Source organism: Leptidea sinapis, chromosome 33, assembly GCF_905404315.1.
Source record: "Leptidea sinapis chromosome 33, ilLepSina1.1, whole genome shotgun sequence".
In the NCBI taxonomy this organism is placed as follows: domain Eukaryota; kingdom Metazoa; phylum Arthropoda; class Insecta; order Lepidoptera; family Pieridae; genus Leptidea; species Leptidea sinapis.
In genome coordinates this window covers 9970977-9991255 of record NC_066297.1, presented here as the reverse complement: position 1 = coordinate 9991255, position 20279 = coordinate 9970977, and the positions used below count along the sequence as shown (strand labels likewise).

Sequence of the window (20279 nt, the reverse complement as noted above, 5' to 3'; positions counted from 1 at the left end):
TCTACCGTGAAGCAGTCTGCAAGCCATAATGAGTTTCGCTGGAAATCTAGTGTTAATTGCGCTTTTGATGCTCTTTTAGCAATAAAACAGAAAAATATAAAGAATTGTTTATAAAATGAACAAAAAACTGTTTTTTTTTTTGAATTTGTATGGTTAGTTCTATTGTGATATACTACAGAAAGTCCAGTAATTAACTAAAAGACAATTAAATGTAATTTTATAAAATCACTGTGTACAATTGGAATTTAATAATCCGACAATTCAAACAATCGACAGAGTTAATTAGTATGATGGGGCTCCTCCTACACTTCGTGATAGAGAACTCAAAGCGATTCAGATTTGAACATAGAAGTTAACACGAAGAGGGTCTGTCGAAATAACCTTCCCCTTTTTTATATGACAATAAGGGACGAGACGAGCAGGACGTTCGTTAAGCTGATTGTAATTGATACGCCCTGCCAATTTCCCTCCTCACTAGTGAATATATTCTCTTTGCTCATCACCTTGAGATATAACACGTCAAGTTTCATTTGCCCAGTAATTTCACTAGCTACGGCGCCCTTTCAAACCGAAACACAATAATGTTCACACATCACTGGTTCATGGCAGAAAAAGGCGCCGTTGTAGTACCCATAATCTAGCCGGCATCCTGAGTAAAGGAGCCCCCACTGTTGAATTTTCTACACCTTTATTCAGTTTTTTGTTGCTGGAAAAATTTGGATAAGGGAAGCGTTTTACGGAGTGGAAAAAATGAGGCCTTTATCGCGTTGAGGTAACAGACCAAATTGTTGATGTGACCAACGATCGGTATACTTATGTCAAAATATTCTAAATTGTGTGAACAAGGCCTTTTATTGTTTTTAAGTAGGTATAATAAAGAACTCTAAAAATAACGTAATTTATACACGACCGAATAATCCAGGTATTAAAAGAAGCTCTACTTGTGCCATATTTGTTTCTAGGTACAAAGTCTGTTGAGGAGGTTCTCGAAAATGATCTGCGTAGTGAAGTGAGCCGAGTGCTTTAAATTTAGGTAAGAACGAGTCGACAGGAGTTAAATCTTCTGGATTTAACTATACAAATTAAATTTGTAATCGAAATTTATGAACGATACCGTACTCGAACTCGCGACCTCTTCCGTCCGAGCGCTCCTATCAACTGAGCCAACCGTTCGATGTCTTGGTTATCTCTCAGGAACGCTACTTCTCCTTCTTCTCTGGACGACACACTGCTAGCATTATGTAATTAGCAGCTCTCTTCAAATTGACCCGGTTGGATAATATTAAAATCTCCTTTTTGATGCTAATTTAGTAATTGGTAGCGCTGATACATCGACAGGCTTACAGAAAGTCTTAGGTGCATGGGCCGTTTGTGTAAAACACTTCATCGGTGAGGTCTTCAGGCCAGGATATTGGGCTGGCTGATGCCAAGGGATGGCAGATGGCAGACGCGTTAAATGCATATGAACATACCTCAGATCATTTATTAATACGTCTAGGTTAGCTGTGAAAGCGTCGAAAAAAATTAGGTTGACTGTTAACCTCTATTTTGAGCAAAAATTTGAGTGTAAGACGTAGCTTATCACGAACACTGAAGTATTAACTCCTTCCTGTTTTTATCGGTTGTCTCTCAGCAAGAGACTATCTAGACATATAAATTATTTACACTTTTTTATTGGAAAAGATGGAAGTAAAGCCACCAAGAAATCCGTTGCCAGCTTATGATAAAACATCGAAATGATACTTATTGGCACTGGTGTTTACTTTAAGTAAATATACATTGTACTTATAAGCACTATGTTATTGTAAAGAACGATCAATCATTAAGTTTATGAGATTATGATTTACAAACACTTCCTACCTACAACTTAACTGTTTCGCTATTATATTATCTACCTATTGAACAAAAACTACAATTTTAAATATAAGTGAATTTCACAGTCAAAGTACATGAAAAAGACGACGAGAAATAGATGATATCAATTTGTCATGTGAAAAGGCATTACCTATGCTTGGCGTGTTGGCAAATATTACCACATATTTGAATATTCCAATACAAATTCATTTTTGGAACACAGAAAACTTATATTGATTATATATATTATATGCTGATTATTATTAGATAGGACGGGTGCTGGTATGGGATGCAACCTGTTCAGACACGCTGGCCCCTTCCCATCTTCATGGAACCAACAACAGAGCTGGTGCGGCTTCTGAAGCGGCTAAAAAAGCTAAAGCATGCAAATACAGGGGTCTAGGCTCCGAATATGATTTTATCCTATTCGGTGTCGAGACCCTTGGTCCGTGGTGTCCTACCTCTACAAGGCTTTTTACGGAAATAGCAAAAAGGTTAGTCGACATCACAGGCGACCGAAGAGCTGGCAGCTACCTCGGACATAGAATTAGTCTAACTATTCAAAGAGGAAACGCTGCCAGTATCTTCAAAACTTTGCCTAAAGGAACTCCTATTAATATTATATTTTTTAAGGTTTTTAGTTTTAAGTTCATTGTTCTATCATAGTATTGCATAAAGTTATAAGATTTGATCAATAAAGTTATTATATGGTAAACAATAATTGGACATAATGAATCAGATGATCAATTACTTTCATCATCGGACTGAATCTAGTGAATATAGCGAATGAATCAATCAATCAAATTCTTTATTTGCGTATAAACATGGTATGTTTCGATAGTATAATGTTACAGTTTCACATGTTGCGCCAGGCTTAACTAGGCATGCAAATTAATTTAATACAGTAAATTTAATACAGTTTAATATAAATGAAGGAGAGATTCCAACCATATTTCAAGTAGCTTGAAGAACGTTTAATGTACACACATTAAAAAAGTCTAAGCAACATGCATGATATTACAAATTTACCATTTATATTAATTAATTTCTAAGTCTTAATTCACTCAAAGTGCATAGGTATGTAAACTATGATTATTGATTACGTATGTAACTGGCTGGTTGTAAAAAAAAATCGATTATGTTTTGTTTTTTTCATAAAATTAAATAAAAGGGAATTTGTTTGAATTTAAGTGCGTTTTTATTGCTACGTTTAGTCTTGTTTTTATAATTACTCCAACTATTTAAATAAAGTTTGCGACAAAATTGAATTGTTAGATATGCTTTGCTATGTCATGGAGCGACGTCATTTGACGGCAAATGAATTGCAAAGAGCTGTAAGGATGAAGTGTTATTTGTCGTTTGTGGCAGCGCTACTATAATACAAGGGAACCCGCTGAACAGCATTCAGGCCGTAAAAGGAGAACAATCACTCGGCAAGACCGGTACATACAACTGACTGCAAGACGCCAGCCGATGTTAACCGCTCGAGAGATAAGTTTGAGGCTACAAAATTCAAGTGGTGTTGATGTCAGTCCACAAACTGTGCGAAATCGACTGCATGAGTACGGCCTACGAGCTCGAGGCCCAATTAGGTGCCCACCGATACGTCACGGGAATCGCGCTCGTCGAAATGAATGGTGTAGAGAACGCAGAACATTGACCCAGCAACAATGGGATAAAATTATATTTTCCGATGAGTCGCGATTCGGGTTCAAGCCTGATACAAGAAGGGTGCGAGTGTACCGTCGGCCCGGAAATACTGAAAGGCAGGTGCACTCAGGAAGTTCATCCATACAGCGGCTCAACAGTTATGGTATGTGCGGAAATTATGAAGAACAGGCAAACTGAGCTCGTTTTTGTAAATGGAAACATGAGCGCTGAAAATTAAGTTGAGGATATTCTCAAACCTTCCATCCATTTGCATAAGCGTTTGGCTCCGATTTTACGTTAATGCATGACAATGCGCGTTCACATACAGCTCGTCAATTCTTGGCAACGGATAACGTCCGGGTATTGCCCTGGCATGCACAATCGCCAGACCTCAAACCCATCGAGTACGCATGGGACATGCTCCAGAGACATGTTTTGAAGGACTTGGACGGAGTGACAGCAACCCAACAGCTGAAGGATTTGCTACAATTCCATTTTGAGCGAATACCGCAACATGACATAAACGGTCTCATTAATTCAATGAATAATCGTTGCCGACAAGTTCTGAATAGCAGAGGAGGCCATACTTTGTATTAAATTATCCTATCCCTTTACAATAAATTCATTTTCTTAAGAAATTTCACTTTGTTAAATTTCAATTGTATACCTAATAAGAACAAAGGGCCTCGACCATCATCTCAAGAGGCTCTCATTTAATAACTGGATTAAGGGTCAGATACAGACAGCAGCTGTTTTGAGAGCATTGTGCGGAAGTCCGTCATCTACGCCCGCGCCGGTCGGACTCTATTTTTTAAATTTATATTCATAATATTGTTTCTTTTATATAATGTTATATAAATATAAATGTAGGAAATAATATGAAATTATAATAAAAAGTATAACAATAATTTTAATTTTCTATCCTTGATTTAAGTGTGCCGAAAACAGAATGCTAATCAATAAACAAATAACTGATTTTGAAACAATCATGTCATCTTATAAATAAAAATTTAATTAGATTTCTTAGCCAAATAAAATAATTTAATTTGAAATGACAGTCTTGAATGCCAGCTAACTTACAAAACATTCAACTTCAAGAGACATGTAGATATTGCCATACTTAGTATTAGAACTAGTTGGAGACAAATAAGTCATTTTAGGGACATTCTATTCATATATATAATACATATAATAGTTATTACTTATACAAGACTACGTTACTTGGCTTGTCTTGTAGAACTAAAATGGCTTCTAATAGCCTCATCACTGTTACTAGCCTAGTTACGCCAATACCGGCTAAGTTTCATTTATAACAGGGAGGAGCAAAGAAAATGTAGGTAAAATCCTTTCATGTTTCCTCCAGAAACTATGACAGATATTTCTTCGGATAAAAATCACAACTTAAAGTGTGCAGGATTTTCTAGGAAAAAGATTGAACGTTGGAATTGAAACAGAATTTTCTAGAAGTTGATTTATTTTTGGTGCATTTTCACCGTTGCCAAGGTAACGGAAGCTGTGTGGGCGAGGAGGGTGTGATTTTCAGGGTCTAGGTTACGCCCCAGTGCGAAGTGCGCATGTGTGAACCAGCCGGACGAGCCGCCCGGAACCTTTACAGCTTCAAAGCTAACTAGAAGCTTCCTGACAAGAGCTGTCGGCTCAATACCTTCCGGCTCTTTTATATCATAAGTGGTTTATTTAAGTGTTATTAGTGTATGTTATTAGTTGTTCATTGTTCAGGATCACTTATCCCATAATTGAATACGTAAGTAATAGGTAGTAATCTATTTTTTGTGTGTATTTGTCAATTTTGAGAATTTTTGAAAAAATTTCAATATTTATATATATTTCTCATATATTTTTCGACTAATTATGTCGAACTAACTTATGATACACTTGCTGAGAGGTGTCAAGTTCCGCTGAGGTTGTTAAGTTGATGGCAGGTTGTATTTTTTTGAGATATCTATCGTACGATGGATTAAATAATTATGAGCTACATTATTCTTATTTATAAATTAAAAATGAAACCCTTTGATACTCTTAAATCCTTGTCATCAGAAAAAACTTCGTTAAAAATTATTTGATACTTAAGTCTACGTTTCCTTTTAGTTGTATGAAAAAGCTTCTCAAAACGACAAAAAGATATTTTAAATATCATAAATTTGCTATAATTCTATGATTGAAAATAGAATTTTTAAATTTACAAACGATTTCAAAAATATTTGATAAAAGTCTACGTTTACTTTAAGTTGTTACAAATAAAGCTTTTCAAAGCAACTAAAAAATATCACTAATACCACGTAATTTGAAACATAATTTTGAAACTCAAATACTTTAATTGAAGAAAGGATTTTAAAATTGCTTATTGCTCGTTAAAATCTAAAACTCAATTATACAAGATAAGCTGCAACTCGACGAGGGTGTGCAGAAATGAATAACTATTAATATATTAGTTAGGTATCTTTTCATAGTTTAAATCCTGTGTTTTTATCACATTAAAACGAATACACACACAAACACACACACACATGCGCACATGTATATATAATTGTATACTAACTAGCAAATATCCGAATACATTCATGGTATTTTACTGTGTCGATTGCTTAAAATTAAGGCCTTTAAAATGTTAATCCCTTTTGGCTGTCAGATCACATTTATATGTATTAATTAAATATTTTTAAGAGCTGTGGATTATGTATAAATAAATAAATACAATAATAATAGCGATGTATATCTAGCTTTAGGTAATGTAATATTTCAAAAGAAAAAGAGAGAGATAATATATATTTGAAGAAATAGACGTGAATAATTATGGTAAGGGTATATTAAAATTTTGTTTAAATAATTTAAACTTTTTAATTTTGAATGTTATTCATGCAATTATAATAAAGCTTATAAAAAAGCGTGGTAAAACCACAAACACGTTTTTTAACAATTAATCTCTTACGCCCTCTTAAGATAACTTGATCCCACTTATAACAAAATTAGCTAATATTTGCTTTAAATCAAGTATTCTTCCTTCATCTCTAAAGCGTTCCATTGTAACTCCTGTGTACAAGAGTTGGAATAAAACAGATGTTAACAATTATATACCTATCTCTGTATATTGTCTTCTATTTCAATAATTATAGAAAAATAAACTAACAATAGACTTCTTAATTAAATATAAAATTATACCTAACTGTCAATATGGCTTTAGAAAAACTATAGTAAGAGAAGTGGACAAGGGCAATAAATGTCTCGCAGTTTTCCTAGACATAATAATAGTAGTTAAAAAAAACACGCTTGGGTTGAAAAGATAATGATTGAAATTTAAAATGAACATCATTTCATGCCTTATCGATGATAGATGAAAAAATTTCATAAATTAACAAAAATTCTATCTTGCAAATTGAATAATTTTTCAAATTCATGTTTTGTCATCAGTCCTCGATAAATCTACGAAGGTTGAACTAAATCTGGCCGTTCAAAGTGGCCTAAAAACGCGCCCAAATGAGTCGGTCAAAAGCAAACCTACATACAGGTGAAGCTAATAAAAAGCGTATTGAAAAGCCTTTGACACAGTTTCTATCCCATTCTTGTGCGCAGATTAGAGGAGCGTGGGAATTCGTGACAAAGCTCTCATTCTCTCCTAGACAGCTACCTCAATCACCGAACACAGGAAGTAAAGGTTGAATTGTATCATTGCACAATGAAAAATGTGAAATCTGGCGTACCAAAAAGGAAATACACGGAAATATTGCCGTCAATGCATTCGAAATAGGAAATAGTAAAGGGAAGGACCTCACGAGTACAACCGATGATTTGTAAAAAAAGTTTTGTGTCGAATTGGGGGTTTTTATGTATTTCCGAACGATTGTGCGGATCCCTTTCTCGATATCTATTTTTCAAAGTTACATTAATCTTTTTAAATTAAACAAATCCACAGTTAAAACTAATCACTGGTCTTTAAGCTTAATTATTGGTGAGCGACTTAATGTAAATTCCACAAATATGGAAGAGATAATTAGTAACGATTATAACGACAGTTTTGAGATGTGTTTATTTATTTCTAAAACATGATTTAAATAAAGTATATAATAAAACATCATTGCAGATTTTATCATTTTCAAAAACATATTTAATGAAATCATTCAAACTCTCTTATTAAAGTAAAAGTATACAGGGTGTCCCAAAGTTATGGGACATGAAGGGAAAGTACCTTAAGTATCGAAGATAGGCTATTTTACTGAAAGAAGACTTTATGTTATTTTTAAAAGTTAGTAATTCTGCATTCAAAGATTTTCTAAAAATTACATGCCTCGTCTGGGAATCAAACCGAGTTAAATGTAAAAAAAAACACCCCTACTCTTATGATGCCAATCAAAAGAATGGCCAAAAACTAATAATTCTTCTTAAGTAACATAGTATTTTAAAAGAAAGTAGTCAATTAAGTGAGTATTATTTGTAAATTAATTAATTAAATGCTCAAAATGTGATCCTTCTTGTCTTACGCAAATCGCCAATCTTTTAATGAGTCCGCTGCCTGTTGATTTTCTTATCATTTTATGGTGAACACTCGATATTTAAAGGCACAATTCTGTTTGTAACTCGCCCACGTTCTCCTATCGCTTTTTGTTTAGCATATCTTTCACGTATCCCCAAAAGAAGAAATCTAATTGTGTATGGTCGGCCATCTAATCGGTCCATTCGTACCAATCCAAGTAGGAAAACATTAATTTAGTTTTTTTTTACATTTCAGTCGGTTCGATTCCCAGACGAGGAAGGAGGACTAACTTTTAAAAATAACATAAAGTCTTCTTTCAGTAAAATAGCCTATCTTCGATATTTAACGTACTTTCCCTTCATGTCCCATAACTTTGGGACATCCTGTATAGTACATGATACAGTACTCGCAACACACACTGCGGTAATTTGTTTCTTCTGTAATCTTGCAGTATTGTAGATGTACATTCTGCAAATTCTTTGTAAAAATCGAAGTATTGTCCAATACCCTGCTAATCAATGTGAATTGCAACCCAGTGAGAGCCTGGCTTATTATCACTTTCTACGTTGCTGACAATATAACAGGGCGTTACTCGTACAACGTATATCGGCAATCGGTTTGCCGCGTAAACATTATTTTTAATACTGGGATATATTTTCAATAAATTTCATGTATTTAAAACTTATTGGATTACAACTTACAATAATACAAAATATTATTTTATTTACATATTTTTAAATACATATATAAGTTGAGCTAAATTATATAGCTCTTAGCCCTTTTCTTGATGAAACAAATTTTGAAATAAACAAAACACACTTTTGTTGCTGTGATGACTTCCATTCGTGAATATATCAACAATACGACTATCAGATTCCCTCATCAGGTAACCAAATATAAATAGGATTAGTTGAAGGTTTTTTCCATCAAACTTATTATATAGATCATGTAGCTATAAACCCTTAAAGTAATTAAAATGATTGAGATCGTTTAAAGGTTGCACTTCATTTGATGATGCACCTGATGGTTTGAATAAAACTTGTGACTCTGACATCATTCAAAAATTAATATACTAAATAATTAATTCTAAGAACTTAATATAATATTAATTCTATTTTATAATGACTCCAGACTAATATGTCTAATAATAGTATGTCTTTTGTATAATCAATACATACATTTTATTTTCTCGGGGCATAGGGATAGGTCAGAATGTAAATCATGCAGTTCAATTGAATATTCTAGGGCTACTTCCAAAATAAAATCGTATTCAAAATCATGCGGAACATCAAAATCAGGAGAGACATATACTCATTTAAAATCTCCTGTAGGAATATAGCCCATCCGGGCTGAGGATTCATTCAGTCAATTCTCAATAAATATTCATCCCAACTTAACCCAGATGCTGTGTAATAATGAGCTGGATCTAGACCATATTATGTCTGCAAACTTATAGCTCGGAAATGTTCAAATACATCCGTTAAAAGTGACACATCGGTCTTAAGATATAAATTTGTACAATCCAACTTCCACAACTTGTTACAAATTTTTTTGTAAAAGTTAGTAACAATACGTTGATATTGAAGCTTTTTTCAATCCAATTCGCACATTATAATGGTCGTATTTGTCCTGAAAGATAACTCTGATGTCTATTTTCGTGAAAATCTACGAAGGGATTGCTTACTCTTTAGAAAAAACTGTCATTATAAATTATATTTTTACTCTGTAGTGCACAAAATCAAGACTTAAACATAATAAAATCTTTATAATCATCGAATAATGTGTTCACATCATTGCAAATCCAATACGCGCTCTAAGGCCGACATGTGCATTGTGCATCTCACTGACCAATTCATATGTGATCAGTGCATTGTTTCACCGTTGTAGTTTATTAAATGCACATTATACATACACGATGTATATGCTTTTACAATATGATCCCAGATAATGTTCAAAACAAATGTGAAACAAAATTCAAAAGAATTGTAAAAGAACTTTTGTATAGTTAACTATATTAGTAGTAGTATATAGTAACCTTAAGGTTACTATAACATAAATATCTTACTTAATGATACTACAGTTTGGGAATGGAGCTAAAAAAATTACTGTAGCGAAATTTTATAAAAAATTAAGAAAAGAAGCTCACTGAGTTTCATGCGCCCGTTTTTAGGCATAAATGTTTCGAATGGTTGGTGGTGGGTTTTGGCTTTCAATATGTAACTTCACATCCTATTTCAAATTTGAATTGGTAAAACGTGGTCTTTCAAAATTTTAGATTGGTCCAATGCAAAGAGTCAAACTCGATCTACGAGATATACTTTTTTTTATTATAATTCATTTCTTCATTTGGAAATCTTACAGCGATACATTTGAATTTAATATTAGATACACTATTAATCTAATTATTCTAAACTTTTACAATAAAAATTGCAAATTTAATTCGATCAGCTGAAAAATACAAAAATATTAATAAAACATAATATTATAGCTGTGAACATGCTATATGAATGTTATCACAAGAAATAAGAGTAAAACGAAAGTAGGTAATAATAGTTTTACATAAGTAGTGCTTCTAATAATTAAATAAAATAATTTATATTGTTTTAGTTGTCACTAGTATTATACTAGGCCGGGCCTGTAGTTTAATACTAGTTACTTCTATACTCGGCATATTTTAAATAATGTAAGGTATTCTGGGATAAGTATGAAGAAAACCTTTATATCGATTTAGTAAGAACACATTGGAGGGCAAATCTCAATCTCGAAAGTAAACAATCGATTCATAATTCAATAAATATATTATTGTAATGTTGTACTCAATATAATGCTCCTTACGTTATCAGTCAATAAACCGCACGCAATGACCTGACCGTCTGTCTAGTGACTAGTCATCTGTCAGACGTGAACAAGGTCGAATCGAGAAGCATTTCAGTCCCTCCACGTGTCGTCTTCATTCATGCGTGCCGGTGAATGAATGTACTGAAAGTTGTGTAGCGCCATGTTTTGTTCTAATAGCCTGAACACATGATCGATTTGTTACAGCCGAACCATCGAACACGGTCTGGGGGCCTATTCCTAAAATCGAAATTCGATATATCGTGGCATTAGTAGTGTCGAATCCTACTCTTAGTCACATCGTATTCAATGTCGAAACGATGATTGAACGTACGAAACATTATTCGATATTATCGTCCAATTCGGAGTATTATCGTATCGTTCCGATGTATCTGTCGATTTTGCGAGTAGACCTCCGAGTAGCGGACCATATTCGATGGTATGTCGCATTGTCCATCGCACATAATTATTATTATTACCAGATTTTGTGCGATAGATAATGTGACATACCATCAAATGTGGTCCGATGCCAGACCGCGTCCGATGGTTCGCCGTACAAAATCCGATCATGTATTTATAGATTAAGAGACTCTGTTATCTATGGCGATTCGGTCATCGCCGCTATTTATTTATATCTCGATCACCTTGACTTCACATTACTTCCATCAAACGAACACTAATTAGCGACGTGTTTTATCTCAAGATGTTTTATCGATAATCAAATATATTTTAGTGTGTAAGAAGACTTTGTTGCTAAATATACTCCTAGTAGTGAGGTGAATGACATAATCATTAAAAATTGTTTATATTCGAAAGAGCGACTTATCAAGTCAATTTCTTAACATTTTCAATTCCGCGTTCTAATGTCTAAGAGCTTGGTGGTTATCACTAGAGCGAGGCAAACTGCGTCCCGTATGGAGTATTCCATCGCTACTCCCTTGCTTGACTCCGTGCTGCTTAATAAGCAAAATTTAGTTAATGCTTATTCGAATTTCAACGACATATTGTACCTATAAATAAAATAATTAGAAAAAGTGATTTTTGAATTTTCGAGTTGTGTCAACCTGTAAACTACAAAACGTGGGACGAACTATTAATTAATTAACTATTTATTCGTTTTTAAGTCTTTTAAAATATTTTCACTGTGTTCATTTAATTTATAGCATAAGTTGTTGTTGAGTTGTGACGTATTATTAAGTGTTATTAGCATTAGTTGTTAACCTTTGTGGTTTTTTTTAGATGCTAATTTGACCTAGTTTTATATCGGTATATGTAATATGATAAATAAAAAAAAAAAAAAACTGTCATTTATTTTAACAAATAATTATTGTTAAAGATAGAGTTTACCAGTACATGCTTCAGCTTAGGTATACCTTTAGTTGAGCGATTTTAATGTTTGCATATCGAGCAACCTTTAGCAGGTACGATCATCAAATCATTTTTAATTTTATTTTAGTTTTGGGAAGAAAGAAAAGTTTGATTAATTTATTATGCCAAACCACCTTCGTTATATCTAACGACCGAGAACTGCGATTTTACATCACGATCTCATTTTGTCAAATTCAAATAAACTTTATTCAATTAGGCCTAAACTAAGCGCTTTTGAATCTTCACTATAAATATCTGTTTCTTTAAAATGACTGAACCTACGATATATCATTTGTCTGTGGAGTCCAGTTAAGTTTAACTTAGTAAACATACTTTTTATGTAACATTTGATATTTAAAACGCTTTTATCTTTGAACACAATTCTTATATTGGATGCAGCACTTACAAGCTAATTTGTTAAGTACTTTACAGCCATTGTAAAATACTTTTATTGATTGAAGGAATGGCCATTGAGTTTCTTGTATGTTCTTCTCATAAGCTCAATTTTTTTCTGAACATATGGTAAATTCAGGAATTCAAATGAAATATTAGTGGCTATGAAAAAGCGCTTAATAAAAATACATTATATTTCACTTTCATTTTGAAGAACGTTCGACATGAAAGTTCTATTATATAATGAAGTACCTACAAAGATATTTGTCTAGATTGCAATCGGATTTACTAATTACCGTTAGCTAGAGAAGTAATGAGGTTATGATATGATGTCGTCAGACCTACAGAAGGGCCGACCGAGCCGTAACAGTAGCTGCCGGGTACCGTTGCTCAACCCGCAGGCCTAGGGCACCGCCGACAATACCGTCTTTGTACATCCTTGCATAACACTTCTACGTACCTTTAAGGGATTTCTTCTACAGTCCATTTATTTGCTAACGGAGTAACGTTGAAGATCTAAATGGGCTTTAGGTTATTTTTATTTTATTTAACTGCCATTAGTCGGGAACGACTGTGATCAATTCTGTAGAGTTTTGTTTAACGATTTGGGTTTTGTAGGCCATCGCCTCTACCAGGCTTTATACGGCTTTGGTTGGTTCGGATTTGGGTGAGTGGCTAGGCGTTCGGCGAAGCGTCTAGAATGTTTTTTTTATTTTCTCCTTTATGGTGGGCATGTCCAGATTTTTATGTATCTTTTCACTGCGAGCAAACCACGGTGCTCACTGGCAGTTCCCCAAGTTCGTTTCCCCATACATCAAGTCCAAATAGGCTTGACAACTGCATTGTATAGAAGTTATTTTTAGAACCAGTACATATTCTTGAAATTAATTTTCGCTTGATTTCGTTTATATGTGTTGTTTAAGACGTCGAGTGAGGCGGCGATCCAGGTGGAACCCAGCCTTGCCTAGTTGTACTGGAGGGCAGATTCCTCTTCTCAAGCTGAAGGTGATGTGATGGGATTTTTGGCGCTGGCTTCAATGCGCCATTTTGCTAACCGGTGGAATGTGCGAATCAGAACCTGCTGTAGCTAGTAACTGGCTGGTTCAGCGGATTCCTGTGAGGACAGGTGATTTCATCCGGATAAGTAGCGACAGTCACACTATCTGGTGTGACAGGCAAGTGTATATTTTGCCGATCACTGAACCCTGCGGTACTCCAACATCAATGTTGTAAAAACCTGATCTAGATTCTCAAAGCTTAACCTGGAAAATTCTTCTTCGGCTAGGTACGAGGCTAAAATGTTGAAGAACGAGTGGGGTTTCACTTTGCAAAGTAGGCCCTTCTGCCAGACGCGGTCAAAGGCTTGCTGCAAGAAGGATACGGAACAATATTGTTTTTCTTCAAAGCACTGTCGTATTACGTGGTGAACTCGGTGAACTTGTTGTATCGTGGAGTGCGCTTTTCTAAATCCAAATTGATGCAATGGTTGTATTCATCTATTTGGTATTTCAAGGGTATAAGAAATATTCTCTCACAGAGTATCGACAGCACAGGGGTTAGGCTTATCGAGCGGTAAGATGTTATATCTTGTGCAGGTTTGCCGGTTTGTGAACCAAAGTGTACTTTACTGGGCGCCTTGGTACGTTCAAAATTCGGAATCTTTGACGAAGTTAAACGATACTCAACCAACTATAAGGCTCGTTTGACAACTCACCCAAACCCGTTATCCGGTATGCTCTTGCAGCCAAATCAAATTAGCAGATTCAAGAGAGCCAATGCGCAACCTAACTAAGGGGAGATGGAACAGTAGCTCCACCTCGCCAAAACTCAACCTCTTGTAACTCACCTGATTATACTCTTGAGGACTCATCGCAGGTCAAAAAAACCATTTAAAAATCTGCGCCTCAGACCTGAGAAAAACGGGCGCAGGAAACTCATCGGGCTTTTTTAATTTATACTTCTTTAGGCGCGTTATGAAAAAATGATGAGAGTGAAATTTTAAGATGCGCGCGCATCCCTGTAACACAAATGTAACAGGTTAAAGTTGATTCCTAAAATTTTCTGACGTTTGCGATATTCGTTATTTTTTTTCGGTTTCTTTGCCCATTATTAGGATAGGCAAAGAGTTCAAAAAGTTTTTTTCATAAAATTTTGTTACAATACAATTTCGTTTTTAAGATTATTATTAAATAGCCTGATCGCGTTCGCTCCATTCCCAATCTGTGGTATTAATAATTAAGAAAGTTAAAAGTCATTTACCTTATAACGTTTTTTTAACAATTCTATATTTTAATTTAACAATCCCGACGTGGATGTGTCGATAAAATTAGAATACAGAAAGAACAAAGTGCGAAATTCTCGCGATGACTTCAGTTTGTCAATAATGACATTACTAAGGGTGAGCTTAGGTTATCTGAAAGCTCATTAATGCTTCTACTTAAAAAAAAAATTAAATGGAAGTTATTACAGTATTACAAGATAGAAGCAGACAGAGCTGTATTTACAATCCATGGATTATTTAAAAGCATTCTTCGCTAGCAAAACAAAGCGCGTGCTAAATGCATTTTTAAAAGGACTCCGGAATTATGTGATAAGATAACAAGTCTCGTAGTTACTCTTGTTTTAAAACACCACGTTATCCTAAAAGCTATGGTAAGTGCTTTTAAACGAACGCGAGATTTCACGTGGCGCCAGACCCTAAACTTGGTCGTGTCTGTAACTTAAAACACACTTATACACTTTTATACTCGCGTTAAGGACATGTTTTATACACATTAATTTGTGTGTTTTATTCATTCTTCAAGAAAATTGTAGAATGTAAAAACTTATTTTATTACAAATTGAGATACGACAGCAGTTTTTTTTATGGAATAGGAGGACAAACTCTTTAACACATTCTCTTGCAACACCATAGGAATCACAAGAGCGTTGCCGACCTTTAAGGAAGGTGTACGCGCTTTTTTTGAAGGTACCCATGTCGTATCGTCCCGGAAACACCGCACAAGGAAGCTCATTCTACAGCTTTGTAGTACGAGGGAGAAAGCTCCTTGAAAAGCGCGCTGTGGAGGACCGCCACACATCCAGATGGTGGGGATGATATCCTAACTTCTGGCGTGCCGCGCGAAGGTGGAATCTTAATTATTTATATTTAAATTCAGAAGTTTAAAGTATTCCTAATGATCCTTCAACAAAAACATGCATGCATTAATAATATGGTCATAATTTCAAAACCATGTAAGGACAATTATTATTTATTGTTAATAGAAACAGGATATTTCCTAAATAGTTCTTAAATTCTCTAAACACCGTATTAATTATATAATAAGTTATACTAATGTTGTTATAATGATCTGTGAACATTGTCACTACATTTTATAAAACAAAGTCATCTGCCGCGTGTGTATGTTCGCGATAAACTCAAAAACTACTGCACCGACTGATTTTCATGCTGTTTCCACCAATGGATAGCGTGGTTATCGAGGAAGGTTTTAGTATATAATTTGTTAAGTTTTTGTATATATTAACGATATTTGTTGGAGATGTTGGAAAAACTAAGCCGTCTTCCCTTTCAACGAAAATTCTGTATAAACTATTTGAGATATAACAATATAATGTATGGTGGAATTAAGGATAGCCTATCATAATCCTTATCATATTTTTACTAAATATTATAAAATTATTCAGAAATACGTTTTTGTTTCATTTTTAACTCATTAACTTTATTAAACATATCCGATGGCTAAAGCAAAAAAAGCTGAAAGTAGTGTTAAGACTGCATTACTCATTATTTATTATTTATTACGTACATCATTTTTTTCTGTTGACAGAATAGCGTACCTATGTTGGGTCAGTTAGTATAATATAAATAAACACACATATGTGTGACGAACAATTGATTCAAAAACAAAAACAACAATCAGCAAATGGTGGAAAAAATATATTACTGACGTCGTTTTTTTCTGGACTTGTGTTCAAACACCGATATTATATCATGCTATTGATAGTTTAAGAAAAATCTGGCTATCATATAAAAAACAGCTTCATTATAACTTTTTTGCGAGCGTTTCAGAAAGTAATTCATTTTATGAAAGGTAAAGTCCAGGTTTAATGTCAAAGTCAAAGTAAGATAAATTTTATTCAATTAGGCTTAAGCTAAGCGCGTTTAATAACAATATCTTATAAGTCCAGTAAGTCCGTCTTCGTCTGTCAAACGGCACTTGATTAGACATAAAGGAAGAAAATCGCATCATTACGTATAAGATAATAATTAAAGATAATATTTCCTCCTCGTACTTCCAGTGGCTGCATCAAACTACATAATAAATAAAAGTATTATTTGTGAACGTTATACAAGTGAAATATGTTCATCATCATCAGCCGGAGGACGTCCACTGCTGGACAAAGGCCTTAACCAAAGATCTCCACGACGATCGGTCCTGCACTACCCTCATCCAACGTATTCCGGCGATCAAAGTTCTAAAGTCAACGAGATAAAAATGATAATTGCGAAACTGACGTGGCAGTGTGCAGGGCACATAGTTTGACGGACAGATGGCCGGTGTGGCAGAAAAGTGCTCGAATGGCGACCACGTACCGGAAGAAACAGTGTTGGTAGGCCCCCTAAAAGATGAAATATTTTTAATTTTAACATTTTATTTCCCATGAAAGGGGCATGCGAGCATGTTGAAGCCTGGTACGAGAACTCAACGATAATTAAATAACTTCCCTCATTTTAAACCTCTTGGGACACAATCCCACTTCTCTAGACGTTCAATAAGTGATTTGAAATCCTATTTTGAATATAAAGAAAAAAAAACATGATAATTATCACTATCATATTCAATGCTATCATTAATATGCTACCATACTCGTATCTCATGAAAGTTTTTTAGTCAATAAGGGAATAAATATGGAAGAAATTGCCATTTACATTCTCAAATGTTAGAGCAGTTATGATCTCAAGGAAAGTGTTTATAAATAAACAGTTGATTCGTGCATTTACTGGATTAGTTTCTTGGAAAATGTCGGAAGATACGTTCGCTCTAAATAGAGCTGTGTCGCATATATAGCAGTGGACTTTCCACTCGACACATACCTGCGCATCAGGAAACACATAATATTTAATATCTAAATATTCCTAGAGTTCTTCTTTGCTTTTACATTTCTTTTAACATAAAGGTTATCCAAGAATGTGTCTTTATCAAACAATATGTGCTTATTTCCATGCGTCCGGAACTATGTCTTTCAGGTATCGAAATACTCGTCACCTCAGTTGTATTCCCTAACATTATATCATGCACTGAGAACCGACACCGCTGGTGATCAGCGGATTTTTCTACCGACATCAATAGCCCAGCCGCGACCTAAGTTATTTTACCATTTCCAATGAATAACATAGATACGCTCGTGATACTCTAACAGCCGTTCCCAGTAACTATCTACAGATAGGGATAATTTACTACGTTCTAGTGTCAGTAATTAGCTGTCAATAATCTGAAGCTGTCCCAATAAACCCGGTAAGTCATTCTTATCGCTTTATATTGGAACGCGTGAATTGCAATTTCCATACAAACTTCTATCGCTGGTAAGCTATACGTCCTCCCATTGACAGACAGCGTGTACGGATAAGGTGAGTTACCGTCGATAAATTTTTTGGACAGAAAAGTCAACGATAGTTACGATTTTTATCTCAAGCAGGCCACTACCGGAGATAAACTGAATATTGGAAACGACCCTAAATGTCAATACTCGAAAAATGGCTGAGATGGCGACAATGTATATCTTCCCCAACGGACACAAAAAAGTTATGCCCGTTATTTTATACCCGTGCTACGATGTGTTTTTGGATTGAGATATCTGCGTCTCTATCAAAAAGAACAAATCTTAGGTCGTAACAGTCTACGGGTTAAAGGGTGGCTTATGATGCCATAGCTAAGTCGTGGCATCCCCTGAATACGATGAGTAAGTAGGCGAGTAACGCTCCTGGGATCTTCCAGTCTTAGCTTACCTTCCAGGCCCCCGACCATCATTCAGCAGCCACTCGTATTTGACTGAGGTCCAGGAGTGCACTCACACAGCGTTATCACAAGTAAGCGTCGATCGGTCTACTTGTCACCAGTACATTGTCAGTGATCAGTCAAATTATAACAGGCATTCGACTACTTGCCGACTGCATGAGTAGACCACATCGCACTTGCGAATTAGTCGGTATAGGTATATCCAAACAACTTCTTAAGAATATTAATCTTGGCGAGACGGTGTGGCTCGGGTGCTGTTTGATCTGTTGGGATAATAATATAGGATGGAAAAAGTGTCCGCAGTGTTTTAGCTTCACTCAAACTCAGTTATAAGCGGACCATGGCTCTGCACAGACGGATGATTCGAGCAAGAACGCTGAAGAACGAATTCTCAAGATTTGTCAGTGACCGTACGCTCCTGGGATCACAAGTTATTGTGTGATAGTGACAGTAAATGATAGGTTTGAAGGAGGTTTGTTTTCAACACTTGCTAAACTACTTTACGCCGGTTTTGGCATGTGGTACGATTCCAGCTAGGTCTGCCAGTTCGTTTTGTCGTCATAACACAGTTAAAGTACCGGTACCCCTGGTTTTTAATCACCGGGGTCAATATTGGAAAAATATGTCGATCAGACAATTTTGCTCTTAGAATACGGCAAGGCAGTACAATTAATATTTATTGCATATCTGTATTTCTTAGTTGAAATCCGGGTGAGAAGTTGAGAGGGGTTCTGGTAAAATATAATACTATGACAGAGAATACTTTCACAAGTAATAAGTACCGCAAGAAGGTTGCGCAACTGTGGCTTGGTCTACTTTCGAGCAGCCCACGTGTGCGGTGGAGGCGTTGGGCTAATGACTGTGAGGCGGCGGTGCATCGTGTTGCAAAACATTATTGTTTATATTATGAAGTAGGTGTGGCAAGCGAGGAGGTGGAAGCTCCATGTCTTGTAGCTTACTATCTAAACCCGCTTGACTGTTGATAATTAATATGGTTCCATATTCAAATTCAAATAGGATTTAAAATCACTGATTGAACGTTAAAAGCACTCGCAATAGTATGCCTCAGACCTGAGACGAACGGGTGCAGGAAACTCAGCGGGCTCTTTATAAACTTTTCGACACAATATATTATCATACAATAAAATTTATTATTATATAGCCTGAGGGCGGTCACTCCATTCCCAATCCCACAATAGTTAGATATCTCAAATTTTTACAGGGTGTGATTTTAGTTCACCTTTAAGTGAGTACAAATTAGGGACAAAATACAAACGACACTTCAGAGCTATAAAATTCGTAAACGGTGATTGTTTGCCGGTGAAGCTATTAGAATGACTACTACTAGTGTGCCATTCGTATATTCATTTGAACAACGAGTGAATATAATCTTCATAAAGACATGCCTTATCAATGAAACTACCACATTGTAATTTTGTAGATGAACTATGTTAATGAAAAATGAACGAATCTTATAACGAAACATTTCAAAATTTTATTACAAAAAAGAACCAAACATATTTTCCAACAAGCTCGTGATATTGTGTTTTTAGATGAGCTGTAGCTTGAGTTAAGTGATAGGTGACAGTGGAAAATAGGAGGTGTAAGCAATATATTGTTCACATTGATACACTTCCGCTCTGCCAACTATGCATAAGTAATCTCTTTCAAGCCCT

At 35.1% G+C, this 20279-nt stretch overlaps 1 protein-coding gene across 2 annotated transcripts in view; it reads right to left on the bottom strand.

The window, feature by feature from the left end:
- LOC126974652 (retinal rod rhodopsin-sensitive cGMP 3',5'-cyclic phosphodiesterase subunit delta) overlaps positions 1 to 20279 on the bottom strand; it is a 387080-nt gene that overhangs the window by 197429 nt on the left and 169372 nt on the right. The gene's annotated exons all lie outside the window — the stretch shown is intronic.